This window comes from Myxocyprinus asiaticus, chromosome 16 (assembly GCF_019703515.2).
Source record: "Myxocyprinus asiaticus isolate MX2 ecotype Aquarium Trade chromosome 16, UBuf_Myxa_2, whole genome shotgun sequence".
Taxonomy (NCBI): Eukaryota; Metazoa; Chordata; class Actinopteri; order Cypriniformes; family Catostomidae; genus Myxocyprinus; species Myxocyprinus asiaticus.
Window position 1 is genome coordinate 23,149,312 of NC_059359.1, and position 12,058 is coordinate 23,161,369.

At 38.1% G+C, this 12,058-nt stretch overlaps 1 protein-coding gene across 3 annotated transcripts in view; it reads right to left on the minus strand.

Annotated features, from left to right (window-relative positions):
• LOC127453910 (polypeptide N-acetylgalactosaminyltransferase 1) overlaps nt 1–12,058 on the minus strand; it is a 148,929-nt gene that overhangs the window by 96,669 nt on the left and 40,202 nt on the right. For all 3 annotated transcript variants that reach the window (XM_051720678.1, XM_051720679.1, XM_051720680.1), the window contains exon 2: nt 1,916–2,035. The gene's annotated coding sequence lies outside the window, so the exon portion shown is untranslated. The remainder of the gene's footprint in view (nt 1–1,915; nt 2,036–12,058) is intronic.

Consider the following 12,058-nt stretch of genomic DNA (forward strand, 5'->3'; position numbering starts at 1 on the left):
TTCATCATTATTTTTGGAACCCAATAATAAGTCATCATTAAAGAAATTGAAATATACTATTTTTGTATAATATTAACCACAACAATAACAACTAATATTATTATTACTATAAACATTACCATATTTATGTATTTTTTTCTTAACCTGCATGCGACATAGCTATTAGGGCTTTTATTTTGGCGGTACACTGAAGGGAAGAGATTAAGGAAGAGAAATGCTCTCATCCACTCTTTTGTCCACAAAAACACGGTGTTATGAGTTTACTTTAGATTTGGATAGTAACTTTAAGCGGCCAAGCATATTTGGATTTACATAAATGTACAAATAGTGAATCAAGAGTACTGTAAGTTTAACGCGTTCAGCTCATTAGCCTCACGCGTGCTTTGAGTTGTGTAACAATACAGAGAACATAGCTGCACACATATAGTAAGCGTAGCGAGTGCAGACTATTCATTTATTTAATTAAATCGCAGCCTTCGCGTTTTGATGTCATAATGCGACTTTGATTTTATTTCGTTTAAACAGCCCTACACGTTGCACATCACCTCTAACTTTCAGAGCATGTGCACAACGGCGAAGACAATTGTGGTCCTATTAACGTGTATACATGCTGAACAAAGCCTAGCTTCGATCGCATTATCACAAAATTCTGACTGGTATGATTTCAGTCTGACTAAAGCATTTACATGACATTTTATAAAGACAAATTACTGTTTTAGTCAGACTGCAATCGAACTTTTAAAGTGCATGTAAACGTACCCACTGAATAATTATTTAAATTTCGGTCTGTTATCGTACGGCTTCAGATGACTTGGAATATAGCATGCAACTTGTTTTGTATGAATTTTATGACTACTATCAATGTGCTTTTATTGTGTTTTTTAACCTTTTTGGAGCTTGACAGCCCCTGGTCGCTTTCAGTATGTCATTACTATGGCAAGACATGCGTAAAAAATCTTCAAAGATTTCTACTTCTGTGTTTTTGCACAGGACAAAATAACAGCATTTGGGTTTAAAGTAAATGACAGAATATATATTTTTGGGTGAACTCTTTCTTTAACAAAAAGAGAAAGATGAATGAGAGGATATAATTATGACATCACAAATATTTGTTTTTCAAGCTGATGCAGGGAAAGTGTGCACAGAGCATCTACACATGTAGATTTGGCATTTTTGGACTGAGGTACAATTGTGCTCTCTTCCCCTCCCCAGCCTGTGTGAGTAACTTCCCCTTCCTCTAACAGACGATTACATGCCTCAAGCACAGTTTCTTTCAAACCAGCACAACTCACAAGCTCACTACACACACACCATAGTACACACACACACACACAAAGGGGGAAACAGAACAGAGCAAAAAGGGATGGAGGGATGTTAGAGTTGTAGGGAAAAACTGCACTCAAAGCCGAAAACAAACACAAATTGATTACCAATGCAAAGCCTGACAGCAACAGCAAGTAAAATTAAATACTTCAATTTGCAATCATTCAGCCATTTTGTGGTGTTGCCCCGATCAATACACATTACTGTCAATTTAGAGTTAACAGTGCTACAGATGCACACATTCTCACACAGTGTGTGGCAACATACATTTTTTATTTATTTACACACACATTACACCACACTTCTGAAATTTAACCATGCTTTTCACAATTACGTACATTTAAAATGAATTACTCAAATTACAGAAGCAAGCCATGGGGAAAAGAAATAATTTCCCAATGTTTTACAAGCTGTATTAGAGTTCTTCCCCTTAAGACACTAAAAATGTTTGTGAACTGCATCATTGTCACAGTGAATTAATCATGAGACATGAATAAAACTGAGCTGACATTGAGTCACATTAAGAACAATGATGAGATTATACCATAATCACATAATGACTGTGATTGTGTGCTATATATTCAGTGCATACCTATTAGACTGAAGTCAGTGTGGTTGAAGGATGGCAGTCTCGTGTCCTACAGCGCAGGGGCTCCAGCTGGGGAGAGGAGCTTGAGATCCCACCGTAGAAACCTTTACTCACGCATGCTCCCTGTAATTTACAAAAAACATCATTGTTTAGAGGAATTAGCCCACAAGGTAGACAGTGCACAGCAAGAATGAAAGAGTAACACTACATTACACTATATATTTTACTAACAGGCCAAAATATCGGTCATGCCAATTAATCGGATGCTATTTGACCATTTTGAGATTATCGGCAGATAACAGTACCACTTGACTGGTTAACAAACATGGTAGATCCCGCTTGTGTCAGTTCCAAAATCTACCAACAGCCTTGAATAATGCAATTTTTTTTTATATTAAGTAAATATTGTGTAAAATAAGTGTACATTTATATTAATAAGTTTTGTGTACATGTATTTTCTGTCATTAAATTGTATATATCAGTCAACAGCTATCCCATGCTCTCTAAATACAGTTATCAGCATTGGCCATTCAACAAACGATATCGGTTAACCACTAGTGCAATGGTTCTCAATCAAGGGGCTGGGGCTCACCAGAGGCCTCAGCAAACTGGGATACAAGATTACTTAAAATAATTAAAAATAAGTTTTAATTAATAATAAAATGTAAAAAAAAATAATTAAAAAAAAAAAAAAAATCGAGAGAACCTGACAGTTCTGGAAACTTATGGAACAAAATGAATTGTGATCAAGTATTTTAATCAGTCGACACTCTTAGTTAATGGGGAGCCATAGAGTCTAAAAGTTGAGAACTACAGTGATACTGTATTTGCCTCATTTATTAAACAGATATAGGATAAAGAGAGGTAGGGAGAAAGAAAGAGGGAATGGGATTTTGACATGATGCAGGCCAAACTTGTATCACTTTGTGGACCCAAATTATTCAGCGCTTTAAGACCAATTAGTCAACTAATCGTTCAGAAAATCCAACAACTACGGTAATCAATTTTGAAAAACTTAAAACTTAAAATAATCCCTTAAGAATATCCTTGTTCATCAGATGTCCCGGATTTTCCTATAAACATGTTTAAGGAGAAACGAAGGAGAATGACCACTAAGACCAGTGATTACTTCCAGACTCGAGGGAAATCAAAAACCACACTATGAAAATGAAGCAGCCATGCAACGTTTTGCATATAAAACATCTTTTAAATGAAGAGGGAAGTCATCATGATCCAAAAGAATATAAGATTGTTTCAGTTTAATATACTGTATACTCTCCTGGTTTTGAGTCAAAAGTCCACTTACACAAATGTGTGTTTTCTTTAGCAGTGGTTTTGTATGGTGGTTTGAAACACCTATTTTAAACTAGTCATGGGTCAGCTATATAATGAATGTACATTTTAACCAAAAACTGTGTTCTCAGGACAAGAGTATTTTTAATGTAAGGTTGGGGTAAGTTGTAAGTTTGCATGTTAGTAACATGTTTTATATGTTGTACTTTCATATAATCTATTAATTACAATTTGTGTTGACCAAAACATGGATTTTCTGCTGTTTCATAAACTCTTGTGTGCTTCTTTGTTTTACTGTTTAAGCCTATATACTGTATAATGGCTATATGTCAGGTTCCATTGTGACAACATTCCCCATATAGTGTGATGCACCACTATTGAGGTTGTTTTTTTCCTGGGCAATAATGGTGCCAATAATGGTTCAATAGCTTTTAGTAGTCAACACTTTAAAATATGTGCCTATACAGAAATTGACTTTCATAAATAAACCTACCCTGAGAAATATTCACGGGAGTAAAAAGTGTGACAAGTTGGCAACTAGCCCCATTCTCCCCAATATATTTTTTTATTCCATCATTCCTTCCTTCTCCTACGCTCTCAAGTGAAGTGTTAGTGCATTGTGTGTTTACAGAGATGCTGGTGTGGTGTCAGAATCAGTTATTCTGGATTATTCTCTTACATGCAGCTCAGGCTTACTGTATTCAGAGGCAAAATAAAATATCAGCATGCAGCCCGACATCTCTATCAGACGGAGAGTGACACGTGTGCAAACACAGTGCAGTATTGGCTCTCTTTGAGGAGATGGTCAGTGAGCCACTTCACTTCATCAAAAGCACTTTTCTAATCCCTCGCACTATACAGTACATTCCACAACCCACCACAGAACACACACACATCACATCGAAGCATTGAGCATGTGTTTGTGTGTGTGAGATTAGACAAACTTCTCTAAAACCTGATTGTGTTTCTGAGGTGTGTGGCAGTGGTAGTGCTAGTACCTTTCCCAGGAGCCATGGCAACGGCTGCTAGGTGAACAAAGGCCCAATTAAATCTACTGCAGGCAGGTCACTACGGCAACAAATGCCCTTCAGATGATACAGACAGAATTTAACACACAAACTACATAACTATACACATATTTACACAAGAATATTATGGGTTCAATACAAGTTAAACTCAATCAACAGCATTTGTGGTACAAATGTTGATTACCACAAAAATGTATTTTGACTTGCCCCTCCTGTCCTTAAAAGACAGCAAAACTTCTGGGTTCCAGTGAGGCACTTACAATGGGAGTGAATGGGGCCAATCTGTAAATGTTAAAATACTCACTGTTCTTAAAGTAAAGCCACAAGACATAAACAACATGTGTTAACATGATTACAGTGTGATAAAACTGCTTGCTAACCTTTTATGTGTAAAGTTTTATCCAATTTTACAACTTCGTTGCCATGACGCCATAACGCAGCAAGCTGTGTTATCCCAGTAAATGACAATTTAAACAACTTTACAGCTCAAATAATACATGAGTTTAAACAGAAAAATTAATGTAATTTCTGCCTTTAAACCCTTCAAAAATGGGCTCCATTCACTTCTATTGTAAGTGACTCACTGTAACCTCAATTTTTGCTTTTTTTAAAGAAAATGAGAGACGAGCTAAAATAATTTTTTGTGGTAATCAACATTATGCCACAAATGCTGTCGATTCAGCTTAACTTGAATAGAATCCAGATTATTCCCTTAAGGGGAACATTTTCTACACTTTTTGAAGTATTTTTACCCCTGAAATCCACTTATAATACTAGTCAAGGTCGAAATTTAAATTTGACCCTTATCCACCCATTCTTTGTCCCTTTGAATTAAAAAGGTTAAACAAGTACAACTTTGCCATAAGGAACAACTTTCTTGGTATTTATAGCACTTAAAGTTGAAAAGGTTTTTGCGGTATTTCTCATTTGCTGTATTTGGACACCCAACTCCATTGACATACTGCTTTTTGTATACTATAAAGTAAGTAGTTTGCCTATTCGGACGCGAGGAGAATTTTAATTTTGAGGTGAATAATCCTTTTAATGTCTGTCCTTATCTGTTTCACCTCTTTTTCCCCCTCACATGCTCTGTAAATCACCCTTTTTGTGAACCCGTAGTAAAAGTCAAAAGTACTTATAAAAAATGCTGAGCACACCTGTAATAAAAGTACAATGGTGAACGCACAGCCACAAAACCACACAAGGACATGCTGAAATAAGCCTGCTCTCCATCCATGATGAGCAACTGAGTGCTAAGGAACACGGTAGCACATACAGTACGCATATAAACACACAGGGCTAACACAGGCCCATTCAAGCAGCATGCCTACCCTTTATCTTAATTCAACACAAAAGAGCACACACAAAGGCATTTACATGAACCCTTTTGCAAACACACACACACTGTATATAGACACGTGCACAAAGTTCAATGTGTTTCTAAATGAAGATTGATTCAGTTTTAAAGAGCAAGCTTCCTAGTTCAAATTGACCATAAAAGCAGTTGTTTTCCACTCTTAAATAGTTTATCACCCTCTGAAATCTGCACTTCTCAGGTGAGCTGACTATCTATTGAACACACACAATTTAACTCTCTCTCTCAGGCACAAACACAGAGTAAGCAACATCTTGATAACCAGTAATGCAGTAGTTCACCGAAACAATATTTAATATTTTTATTTTTTAAATGTCTCGAACATAAAACAAGAGGAAAAAAGGGGGATGCATGATATATCGGTGACCATATCAGAATCGGCCATTAACTGTTATTTTTATTATTGGTAATATATTTCCATTTCAATGACATAAACTGTTTTTCTATGCCTTCTCTTCATCTCTTACCTTTTTTACCTGTACTTTAAAATGTTTTTGATGCTTGAATTCACTCAAAGTGTGTGATTTCACTTTGTGTGAATGGTATTTTTGTATAAAAACAGGCAAAACATATAAACATATATAGATTCATAATATTGTCCATCATATCAGTTATGAGACTCGACATAAATATATATATTGGCTATTGGTACAAAATTTTGATATCAATGCATATCCCTAGAAATACAAGCTTTTGACCTATTTGAGTCTGTGCCAGATTATTTGAGAGTTGACACTGGATTTGAGCTTCTATTCAATTCGACTGTGTTTAAACAGGACATTTGCATTGAAAGGAAGTGAACAAATGGTAAGTTTGTAAATGGTATTTTCAAATTGCTTTTCTTGAGGTAATGTCAGTGGAGCCATTCAGTTATTAATATACTCAATAGCTTTAAAAATGATCTAAGACGTGATTTTTGCAAGGAATTGCTGCTTGGGGGAACATAAATGACCCAGCTATGTCGAGAAGTCAATGCACCCAGCTCACACTCTCACGCATTCTAAAGGAAAAAAGGAGACAGAAACAATATTTCTGACTAACATTTTTTTCCCCTGTTCTCTCTCTGACACACAAGCTCTCTGTCATATGTTTACCGCCATTAGGGCAGCAGTGTGGCAGGATGCAGCCTGTGTTCCACTTTACAGCTGACACTGACTTCCTGCTAATGGATCAGACCGTCTATACAATCATTAACCCAAAGTCATAAGGAAATGGCACACTATTGAAGCAAAAGAAGAATCTTTCTCTTTGACACACACAGAAACTTTGTGCACTCAACTCACATAATACTTTCATTATGAGGTCAGTGACCACTGTCATCAGAGTTTCAGAAAAGAAATGAAACCAGACAGAGAATCACACAGTACAAGCATCATTTACACTGACACCCGTCAATCAAAAGCTCCAAAGAAAACAGACTGATTCAGTGTTTACCATGGTAAATTGTCAGGGTCACACGCTAATAAAACAACAAATCATTTATGAAAGCTCAAACATTTTGTAATTCAGGTATGTCAATTCCGATGTCTCACATCATGACAACAACAAAAACCCAGTGTTTTTAGTCTAAGTAATCATGAAATGAAAATGAATGAAAGGTTTTGTGTGTCATTTCTCTACCAGCATCACCAGAATTGCAAAAATTATCCAACACTCCCCTTGTCTTTCATTGGTTAAAAAACAGATAGTCCTGCCCCAAAGTCACACCATTGGTTAAGCCAATGTTGCTGTGACAGGCTGGTCAGAATGCTCAAACAAACAGAGCCACATTGTTTACACTTTTGGTGACATCAACATAAATGGCTTTGTCTAACCACATAGCTGGAATAGGAAAAGCATTTTAAAATTGTAAAAATGACACTAACACCTTTAATGTTTAAACTAATGCACTTCTCCTTATCACCATTATTACCCAACTGCCGAAAGGGAAACACTGTCCACCTGTCAGCATGATGTGTTATGAGTTGCTAATCTACTGCGACAATGGAATTTACGAGGGTTTTATGAAGCGCATGGACGCACATGGCGTGTGATACTGAAGCGCTGTAATGTGCAAGTGCGCAGCTGAGTGTTATACGAAGCCTGCTTGGTTTGCTTACATAAGATTGAGAAGTGTTGCACAGACCATAGTGGAGTTTTCACAGTTGAGCATGTGAAACAAAAAACACCCCAGGGTCTTTACTTTTATCAAATGTATATGTGTATGTGTGTGTGTGTGTGTGTGTGTGTGTGTGTGTGTGTGTGTGTGAGATGATGTTAGAACATTAGGTACGTCATCGGAGGTGACGAGGGATTCTTTCCATCTGGCTCCACACCACGCCTAGAAAGGATGAGAAATGCCTCAGATCGAATATGCGGTACTTAAGTCAAGACAGACTTAAAAAAAATCCTAAGCATCTGTGTCAATGGGTGTAGATATTGTGTGTGTGCTGTGTAAACCAAAAAAATATTGCTCTTAATTAAAATGCAAAGCACACAAGCCACATTCTCAACCAGTCATAAAACTCACTCAAAAAATTCCATCATAAACCCAACAACAAACCTCTTTTGTTATGCTATAAAATTGCCAAATTTCTTAAGCATCACAAAACGGCATCAGTTAAATGACTTAAATTTCAGGTTGTTTCCCACCAAAACCTATCATTGCCTTCAGAAGACTTAGAATACTTGGAATTTAGATTCAATCTAATCTCTGTCCGGCTAGTATTTTTCTGATGCAACTAAAACATTGTAATGCAGCACTTTTCATGTTACTGTCTCCTTAAGATTAATTGCTTATGTTGTATCCTTCCTTATTTTGTAAATCGCTTTGGATTATTGTGTCTGCTAAATGAATAAATGTAAATGAATATGGTGCCAGTCACATGGACTACTACAATGATACTTTAGCATCTTTTTTTTTTTATTTATTTTTTTTAAGTAAATCACCATCCACAGCCATTGTTTTGGACTGTGATATTCTTTTTTTTTTTCTAATTTAATATACGGCAACATTCTACAGTGATGCCTTTTTCTGAGCCCTGCCTTATAAATTACTATTAAGTGGTCTCTGTACTGGTACAAGAAGTCAGAGAGTTGCTCCCTTAAGGGACAGAAGCCATAAAGAAAACAGGATTAAAATTCATTTGGGATTGAGATTGGGATTATGACTGACATGCAGAAAGACTTGAGGCAGATTAGCTTTCAGACTCAGCACATCAAATACCTTGTGGCACAATCTCATTCAAATCCAAACAAGAATTTAAAGGTGATTATCTTTTCAATGTTAAAATACTTTCTCTTATTCCCATTTTAATATGCAGAGACAATGATAAATAAACCATTTAAAGGCTGATTTCCCTGAAGAGTGTAAACACTGTGGGTCTATGGCACTTTCAAAACATTGGTCATTTCAGCTTTAAAGGGGTCATGACATGTGGAATCAAATTTTCCTTGATCCTTTGACATATACGAGGTCATTGTACTATAGAAACATACTGTCAGTTTCAGAACTCAAAACTTCCTCCTCACTGCAAAAAGAGCATTTGTTAAAAACCAAGCTGGCAAAATGACTCGTTCTCTACTTCTTCCACATTGTGATGTCACACAGTGGTAGACATTTGCATTTGATCGCATCCACAACAACACCTATTTTACCTTATCACTTCCGAAGCCCACCCAGTAGCGGTGAGCAGTGAGCTGGCAAGGAGAGAGCAGATCAGTCAAGAGCAAAGAGCCAATCATAACAGTGGGCGTTTACTGTCAAGTCTTAAAGGGGTCATGACATTGTAACAGGGGTTATTAAAATGGGAAAGGAGGAGGCAGGAACCAGCTGAACAGTCAAAGTATTATTTAATGTAAAAATTAAAACAAAGACAGAAACATAAACGCGCACACGGCAGCAGTCAGCTGCCATGTGTGCGTTTATGTTTCTGTCTTTATGTTTTAATGTTTTGAGGGGGGGGGCTTTCTGGCGGCAGGCTTCCCCCACCTTCCTCGTGACCTGGAAGGGAGACAAGGGGAGGGAAAAGGGAAAGCGCAAGGCGGAGCGACAGTGAGAGAGAGAGAGAGAGAGAGAAAAAAATTGCTCGCCAGTTCCCAGACACACCGTCGCCTGGTCCTCGACCACTCCTCCACCCTCTGGCGGACGACAGCCGCTCCTCTCCTCTCAGCAGCGAGTCCTCCGACCCCTGGAGGATGGAACACCCCTCTGCGTTCTGGCAGCCGGCAGTGAGCCTCTCCGTTCCTGGCAGCAGCTCCACCACTCCAGGCGGCCGGCAGCGGCGACTCCATCTCCTGGCGGACGGTCGCGGCTGCTCCTTTGGGAGGATAGCAGTGGCGAGGACTCCATGACAGCGCATCCCTCCACCCTCCCGGGTTTCCGCACCAATGTAACAGGGGGCATTAAAAAGGGAAAGGAGGCGGGGGGAACCGAATGAACCATCAAAGTCATTTTTAATGTAAAATTAAAACAAAGACAAAAACATAAATTGCACACACTGCAGCTGCGTGTGGCTCTCTCTCTCCCGAACTGCCGCATCCAGTTGCCTTTATCCCTCTCCTCGGCTGATTAGCCCAATTGGGGTCCAGGCGTGCATAGTCGCGGCCCGGCCCCGCCCTCCTCCTCGTCACAGACATACTCTTTTATTATGATTTTATTATCTTCCCCGAGGTCCACTTAGAATGTTAGTAATGTTTTTTTGCACCAAACAGTCATAAGTACAATTAAAAATAGCACAGATGGGTGCACAAATGGTCCAGGATGCCTTCCAAACAGCACAACAGCAAGACTGCACAGCTGAATGAAACACAATGGGAGATCCTTTTTAGAATTATAACTTGACATCGCGTCTTTTAAAAGCAGCACGAGATGTATGATAACAGTTAAAACCATTCATCTAGTGCACGTTTTTGTAGAAAAACATTTAAATCCAGACAGGTACATGAAGATGTCCTGTGTAAGTCCACTTTGGATGAATCTCCCATGACAGGCCCATCCAGGGGTGGGGCCAGAAGGGTGGCAAAATGAGCTTTACCACCCTACTTGCCACCCCAACTCAGACCCCGCTCGTGTCCTGGAGACGGTGCCCAACGGCCGTATCAGGCATGGTCCATAACAACGTTCCGCACATGTCTGGCAGGACAACCCCCCCCCACCCCCCCAATGATGAGTTTCCACCAAATTTAGTAGCGTAAATCTAGCAACGTTTTTTATATTTGCATTTTTGTATTATTATTTAATGTAATTTTTTACCATTATATTTTTTTTATATTACCCTGGAATACGGTAAAAATAAAAACAAGTTACCAAAGCTGCGATGAGGTTTCTAATATAGCTGCTCATGGAATGACTAAAAATGTAGACTCTTTCTCTCTTCTGACTGCTCAGGATTTTTTTCTACTTTTGGAAAACTGTGAAAGCATAATAGTGGATTTTTTCATTTGCTGTTATATTTTTTGTGGTCTCTCATTCACCCCTATTGAAGCTTACCCAGCTATCGTTTACTTCCACATTCCAAACCTGGATATGTGAAAAGGGTCCTTATGCTACATGTAGACACTACATCCATGAACATCCATGAAATTCAGCCAAGATTTAGATAGGAATTTGCTCTAGAGCAGGCATACATGTGTTCAGTTATGGTGGTGAGTGAAATGTGATTCTCTTCAATGATCTCAGCCATATTACTGCCAACACCCGCACCCACTTACACACACAAACACACACACACTTTTGCATCTTCAACCCTATTCCCCTCCCTCCATGACCCACTTTCTTCCCCTTTGTGGTAGAACATTCCACAATAAGACTGACAGAATGAAAGTGTTACAAAGAGAAGACAGACATGACAGAAAAAGAGAAAGACTTATGTAAAGCTGTCATTGAGCAAAGCCAACAAAATTGTTGGTTCTTTGACATCATGCTCTGTTCCTTCTCTTTCAACTTTTTTCAATCTCTCTCCACATTTCTCCACATTCTTCCCTAGATATCTAGAAATCTAGATATATGCTGGAAAAAACACAAACCCACTTTAAGAGGAAAAGAAAACCATTAATTTGGTTTATAAGTGATTGACTGCATTCCTACCTTTAAGGTGTATGTAATTTTCTCAACATAGTCTCACAGAATGAAACTATAACTATTTCTATAACAAAATTTTTACAAACGTATTTTTAAGTGCCGAAATGTTCTTTTCGCCGCGGTTTTCCTGGTGAAATTAACACTAGAGGTGCTACAACAACTGTGTGCTTTATCACATAAATGATGACTGCAATGGCTGATTATTACTTTATAAACACATATTTTTTGCTCTATTACTCACACACTGCTTTGTTATGATTTCAAAACACTTTTATTCTAACGCATCATTTGAAAAACTATATATTTTAATGCTTGTATTAAAGACCCACCTACATTTACACACTTATTCCAATGTGATTAGCTTCTGCTGTAGATCACCTGATACAGTG